Raw genomic sequence first — 7,579 nt, 5'->3', positions numbered from 1 at the left:
CTTTCTTCCATAGATTCTTATCAGTGCAGTCAGTCCAGTGTCCAGAAAAGAGAGCTACTCCTTAAGTTTCTGCTACTGATCTTTTATTATTTCTCATAATTTTGTGTCATGTTTGATGTGCCGGACCTGAGGCGGACCTGAGGCGGACCTGAGGTGGACCAGCAGGTGGATTCTCCTGCGTGTGCAAACTGAACTCGGCCCAACAAAACTTCTGATTCTGATTGACGTCGCGAATATTTTCCCTCAGACTCTCTTCTCCCCGCTGGTTTCCCGGAGCTGCAGTGACCGTCCCGCTACAGTCAGAATAGTAGAGTCACTCCTCCGTTTTTCCAATCCAAGTCTGAAAACTGATAACACTTTCCCTCCTCCTCCTCCTCCTCCTCCTCCTCCTCCTCCTCCGCTCCCTCAAATATCTTCTCATCTTGAACCTAAAAAAAACGCTTCCTACTTCTGTCCGTCTCTTACTTTTCTCGTTCCTTTCATTTCTTATTTCTTTTCACTCATTTTAAATCGGTCCTTTATAAGTGTGCCAGCTCAACGCCTGAATTGTAAATGTAGAAAGTAGATTTCCAGTAAGGTCTTAAAGGGATAGTCCACCCCCAAAATTCAAATTCGGTCATTATCGACTCAAAAAAAAGAGTTTTTTGCCCTTTTTGAAGTCTGATTCTCAACCTTTTCCATGTCAAGGACCCTGATTCAGTCCACATTAGAGCCACAGACCTCTATTTGATGAGATTTTGTCTCTCGGACCCAAATCTGAGACAGCACAACTTGAAGTTTGTGCTGAAAATGTGTTCAAAATCTTCCTCCTATAAATACCACTACTGCCTCCTCTTTCCATGATAGGAAGAAGATAGAAATTGCATGTGTAGAAGAAGAAGAAAAGATTGCCAAAAAAGCAATTTACATCTGAAATTACTGAGTTTGATTCACATGGGATTAGTATCATCAGGGGAGGTCTGTGACTACAGTAAATGACCAAGAAAGTCCATATGCTGGGATAGAAAATGGACAAAAAAAAATAAAGCTTCTCTGGTGCGTCGATTTCAAATTAATTAATTCAAGAACCAAAAAAAGGGAAATCCGCACTCTCAAAAAGATATCTTGATTGATTTATTTTACATGTTTCAAATAAAAAAACCGACTGTCAGTTTGCCAAGCTGCATATTTTTTTATTTAAAACATGTAAAATAAATCAGTCAAGATATATTTTTGAGAGTGTGGATTTGGCTTTTTTTTTTTATTAACTTTACAAATTGGACATGGCAGATTCGCACGGGATTAAATTCACACACGATCTCCACACTTGTCCCAGGTCTGTGTCCGTCCCCCAGGTGGTGCTGGTCCCCCAGGTGGTGTTGGTCCCCCAGGCGGTGCTGGTCCCCCAGATGGTGTTGGTCCCCCAGGCGGTGCTGGTCCCCCAGGCGGTGCTGGTCCCCCAGGTGGTGCTGGTCCCCCAGGTGGTGCTGGTCCCCCAGGTGGTGTTGGTCCCCCCAGGCGGTGTTGGTCCCGTGTGAACAGGACTCTGGTCTTTACTGTGATGTGAGGATCCAACCTGAAACTTTGAAGTAAAGCCCAGCAGGTTTGGATTCCCAGAGTTTCTAAAGGTCTTTCTCCTGCTGCGAAACCACAGCTGCAACACTGCTGCTGCTGCTGGAGGAGGAGGGGACAGTAGGCTGTGTGATGCCAGATTTAGTGTCATCCTAATGTTTAGTGTGTGTGTGTGTGTGTGTGTGTGTGTGTGTGTGTGTCTCCTGAAATTTGTAGCCTTATAGGCATGAAGACAGCATCCTTTGTCATGTTTCTGCCTCATCAGAATCTACAGAACAGTGAAAAAAACTGTGTGTGTGTGTGTGTGTGTGTGTGTGTGTGTGTGTGTGAGGCCCCCAGGAGACTTGTGTGTGTGTGTGTATATTCTATTCATCTTAGATTTCACTGTAGGGTAATAATAAGCAGCGCCAAGATCCACTTTGAAATGAGTGAAATTAGTTTTTGGTTGTCATTGTGTTTCAGGAAATTGTATAAAACAAATGTGCTCATTATGAAATCCTTTATTTTCCCCCCTCCAGATTACAAATTAGGTCGTCTGGAGGAAAAACACAAAGTAATGTAGTCCTAATGCTCATGATAATTCATCTCAAGAAGAATGATTTTAGCTTTAAAAACCAGAGCTGGGACCAAAACAGGGCCGGATGTGGAGCCAAAAACTAAAGTGCGACGTTAAATCACGGAGGAAACACTTAACAGCTATACTGGTTTGGAGTTTCTGGTCACATTACATAACCACATACACTTCATTACCACAGAAGAAGAAAACTGCTGCGGTCAAACAAGCAAAAAATCATACATGATCATTCTACAGTCATTTGTAATGTCGCTGATTTAGAAACTGAAGCTTTTTCGTCTCTTGATTGCTTTGGAAAATTGATGCGATCCAAACTGTTGCTGAGGTACAAAGAGGGAACCAATCAGCTTTCAGTGTGGGGAATTAAAGTAATAATCCACGAAATGTTCATATAAATAAATGTTTTGCTCCTCTCTATCTGCTCTAACACAACAGTGATCCAACCTATATCCAGTCGATGAAAGCTTTTCCATTGTCTGCCGCACAGGAAGTGATGCGTTTTACGTTTCCTGCTTTGTTTGAGAATTAAACAGCAGAAGAAGAAGTGGGTAGTTAGCATGAGCAGTGATAGCCACCATGGCTGAACAGACAGAGAGAAGAGAAACTCAAACTGCAGCAACAGGAAATCCAAGCTCCGCCCACACTGTTTGATTGACAGGTGATCTGTGGGAAGAGCAGAGCAGAAACACCACAGTGAGGCTGAGGGACAAAGATGGAGACTGAATAAAAATAATAATAAGACTTAATTAAAAACAAAGGTCACACTTTATTTTGTACTCTTTTTAACTTTTTTTTCAAGCAAATTAGTGACTATCTAAACCATAATTACAAAAACTTTTGATAGTTTGTAAAACTATTATCATAAAACAATCGAATGCTATAAAAAGTTTGTAGAAAACCTGCCAAACGTGCCTGAAGGAGCGAAGGAGCGAGTGAATAGAAGTGAATTAGCAACAGAAGATCAATTTCAGGCAGATAAAAGGGAGTTTAACAATAAAAAAACATAAAAGGAATAATAAAACAAGGAGAATATTAAACAGAAATGGAACAGATAGAGATGGAGAAATAAAATATTAAAAACAAAGTAGCGGTGTCTATGAGAATGAGGCTGAAAAATGACTTGAACTGGAGTTTAAATCTGTCTCTGGGTTCAGATCTAGAGAAAATAGTACATATAGTTTTTTTTATAATATTACTAAATTCCAACGGTTTCTCTACATTGTCAACACTGTTGAGGCCGAGTCATCAGATTACTTTTTTGTTACGCTTTTTAATTTATGTAATCAGTTATTAATTACTTTCTCAAACTTGCATTTCGCTCCTTTTATTTTTCTTTCCAATGGTTAAACGTTTAGTCAGTGCAAATAAAAAAAAATGAAGTATTGCGCTCCATGATGTTATTAAAAGCAGACTGTGCAGCAGGCTGGAGGCTGGTAGGCTGCGACTCGCTTTCACAACAAACAACAACAACTTAGAAATATTCACATTAGAAATATTCACATTACTTTGAACTGATGGAAAAGAAAACGAAAAGAACATGACTGTCGACTGTAAGTTTAGCTTTCACTATCATACCTAACATCTGAACTGGAAGCACTGGTGAGCGGTCTGCTGTCTAATCTGAGATCAGACAGTGTTGGTTCTTCACTTCACTAATAAACAGCAAATTAGCATGAAACCCTGAAGCCAGTGGATCCAGCTAGCAGTGAGGTCGCTTGTTAGCTTGGGTTCAATACGGAAATGCTAACAATGCTAACAAGCTGGTTTTCTGTAGCTTCAGTACTGTATGTAGCACGTTTTCTTCTTTTTCCATGATGCAAGCGCCACAGAAAATAACCAACTAGTGTTCAAAATGTCACGATCAGTTAAAGCTTCCTCTGTGATCTGACTCGTTCACTGTGGATCACTGGAGCCCAAATATATGAAAACTGCTGTGATGTTTTCTGTAGATAACAGTAGATTGTTACTCAGTTATGATTTCTGTACGATTAGAGTGATGACATCACCAGAAGACAGATTTTAAAGGCTTGTGTTAAGTGGGCAGTGGTGGGTAGAGTACTGAACATCTATACTCAAGTAAAAGTACAATTACTCCCATAAAAAATGACTCAAGTAAAAGTGAAAATTACCATTTGAGAAACCTACTCAAGTAAAAGTAAAAAAGTACCTGGTTAATAAATTACTCAAAGTACAAGTTACTTTCCACTTTAATATTTTTTAGGGTGTCCGGGCCAGTGCAAAATAATGAAAAAACAGCACTTTCGTAGCCCTTTATAAAACAGAATATAAGTCTGTTTAACTCTAGTATTTACAGACATTATCAAAGTAACCAAACCTATTACAGCCCCAAAATGCAGTAGAAACCGAATACAATACAATTAATTAAAACTCAGATTTTCTGTTCTGTAGTATTACTCCCTGTACCAAGACCTCAGTCAATCAACTAGAGAATGAAAACTTCTTTCCATTCACATTTTTCATTTGGGGATTCCCGTTTGTTGGAAGCTGCCTCTTGTTCTGGGTTTTGCATCGTGGTCAAAAGACAGGCGGTGTTTATTTTTCTTCCAGGCAGCTGGCAGCTTGGCGCCTGCAGTAGAGGTGCTCCTCGCGCGCCCCCCCCCCCCCCCCCCAACACTCAATCCCCGCATTTAGAGCAGACTAGTTGTAACAAAGGTATAAATGGCAAATGTAGTGAAGTAAAAAGTAGATTACTGGCTCAAAAATATACTCGAGTAAAGAGTAGAAGTACAGTTTTAAAAAAAGAACTAAAAGTACTCGTACAATAGTACTTGTAATGCGTTACTACCCACCCCTGTAAGTGGGTAACTAACTACGAGTTACTTTTAATAAAGACTAACTTAGTACAGTACAGTACTGTGCAGAAGTCTTAGGGACACAAAAAGTGAAGATGCTTTAAAAAATAATGAAATGAAAAGTTTCTAAATATCAAAAACATTACTATAAAGAGCAGTCTACTGACACACTAATGCAGACATCATCTAAGACAAAATTTATATAAAAAATCTAGGGTGCCTAAGACTTCTGCACAGTACTGTAACGAGTTACTATTTAGGGCAAGTAAGGAAGTAAGGTAACTAGTTCCAAAAGTAACTTTCACCGACCACGGGCAGCCAGTCAAATCCCTCTAGTGCAGAGAAACTTTACATTGAAGTTTCCAGCCGACACTTTCCACTTTCCACTTGCTCTGACCTCCGCTGTGAGGTCAGAGCCGCTCCCACCTCCGCTGTGAGGTCAGAGCCGCTCCCACCGTCCCTCTGCTCCGCTTCCTCCTGCTGCCGCTCCGTTTGACTGTCACAGATACTCATCAGTGTGTGTGTGTGTGTGTGTGTGTGCATGCATGTATCTATGCGTGTGTGTATGTCATTTCTGTACATGCCTATGCTCAGTTTTTTATGTGCATACGTATGTGCAAACGTGTGTGTGCGTGTGTACATGTGTTTACACGTGTATGAGTGTGTGTGTGTGTGTGTGTGTGTGTGTGTGTGTGTGTGTGTGTGTGTGGGTGCAGCTATCAAGGCAGGTGTAAAATAATAAAATAATAGATAGGCAATCTAACTTCTCTTTTGTGCCACCTCAGTTGTTTTCTCAAGAGGAAACAAGCTACACACAGTTTAAGATGATGCCTCAGCTTCAGTGTAACATTACTGAGGGAGAGAGAGAGAGGAGAGAGAGGGAGGGAGAGAGAGAGAGGAAAGAGAGAGAGAGAGAGAGGAGAGAGAGGGAGGGAGAGAGAGAGAGAGAGACTGCCTTGAGGGCGTGATAATGATTGCTTGCTCAACGATTCTCCGAAAGTTAACAAAGTAATAGGGTGGCGGAGAGAGAGAGAGAAGCGAGAGACAGACGGCGAAACAGAGGGAGCGATAACGGAGATAAAGAACAGAGGGAGAGAGCGAGGCGGAGTCGGAGAAGATGGAGAGAGAGAGAGAGTGAAAAGAATTATAAACTGGGATAATGATTGCCAGCTTCCAGGGAAAAGTTAGGGAAGAGACGGAGAGACGAAGAAGAGTTGAATAGCAAGAGAGAGAGAGAGAGAGAGAGTTAGAAGATAAAGAATGAAATGAAACAATCATGAAAGTGGGATGATTGCCGAGCGAAAGAGGGGAGAGAGAGATCGAGGAGTGAAAGGAGAGAGGGAGGGAGGGAGGGAGCAGATAAAGAAGGGAGAAAATGAAAAAAATATGAGAGGTAGAAAATGGGATGATAATTGCTGGTTCAACGACTGCGAGAAAGTTAGAGACTGCAGGGGAAAGAGAGAGGGGGAGAGAGAGAGAGAAAGAGAGGGAGGGAGAGAGAGGGGGAGAGAGAGAGAAAGAGAGAGAGGGAGAGAGAGAGAAAGAGAGGGAGGGAAAGAGAGAATCATCATTTATCAGCCTGCCAATGTATTTCCAAAAACATGGGTTCAAATTAGATTAAACTGATATATTGGGCCGATATTGGCCTTTTATTAAAAATCATATATCAGCCAGATATGATGGATATGATGCAGTTTGATTGATTACATATTTATTGTATAATTGGTCAATATTCCACTGGTTGTCTATGGAAAACTCTTAATCTGAATTGATCCTAATGCCACGGATTCCACAAGTACTGTGTGAATAGAATATGATAGAATACAATACAACACAATAGGATAGAATATGATAGAATAGAATACAATACAATACAATAGGATAGAATATGATAGAATAGAATACAATACAATACAATAGGATAGAATATGATAGAATAGAATACAATACAATACAATAGGATAGAATATGATAGAATAGAATAGAATACAATAGGATAGAATATGATAGAATAGAATACAATACAATAGGATAGAATATGATAGAATAGAATACAATACAATACAATAGGATAGAATATGATAGAATAGAATACAATACAATACAATTCAATACAATACAATAGGATAGAATACAATACAATAGGATAGGATAGAATATGATAGGATACAATACAATACAATACAATAGGATAGAATGCAACACAATAGGATAGGATAGGATAGGATAGGATACAATACAATACAATAGGATAGAATATGATAAAATAGAATAGAATACAATTCAATACAATACAATAGGATAGAATATGATAGGATAAGATACAATACAATACAATAGGATAGAATGCAATACAGTAGAATAGAATAGAATAGAATATAATAGAACTTTGTTGTCCAGCCAAGGCAGGAAAACTCTTTGGTCTCACCAGTTAAAACCCAACATCACCTCCATGTACATCACATCAGTAAAAACAAATCACATCACATCTACTTGATATCTATTGATCTGCTGCTTGACATCCTATACTCTTCTTCTTCTTTGGTTTTTCCTGTCACATTTACATAATGATTTAAATGATGTGTCGTCCTTCCGTCTTTTTACTCCAAGCGGTAAAAACATTATTACATTACTGTAGTTC

This window comes from Centroberyx gerrardi, chromosome 23 (genome assembly GCF_048128805.1).
Source record: "Centroberyx gerrardi isolate f3 chromosome 23, fCenGer3.hap1.cur.20231027, whole genome shotgun sequence".
NCBI classification, from domain to species: Eukaryota; Metazoa; Chordata; class Actinopteri; order Beryciformes; family Berycidae; genus Centroberyx; species Centroberyx gerrardi.
This window is presented reverse-complemented; position numbering follows the sequence as displayed.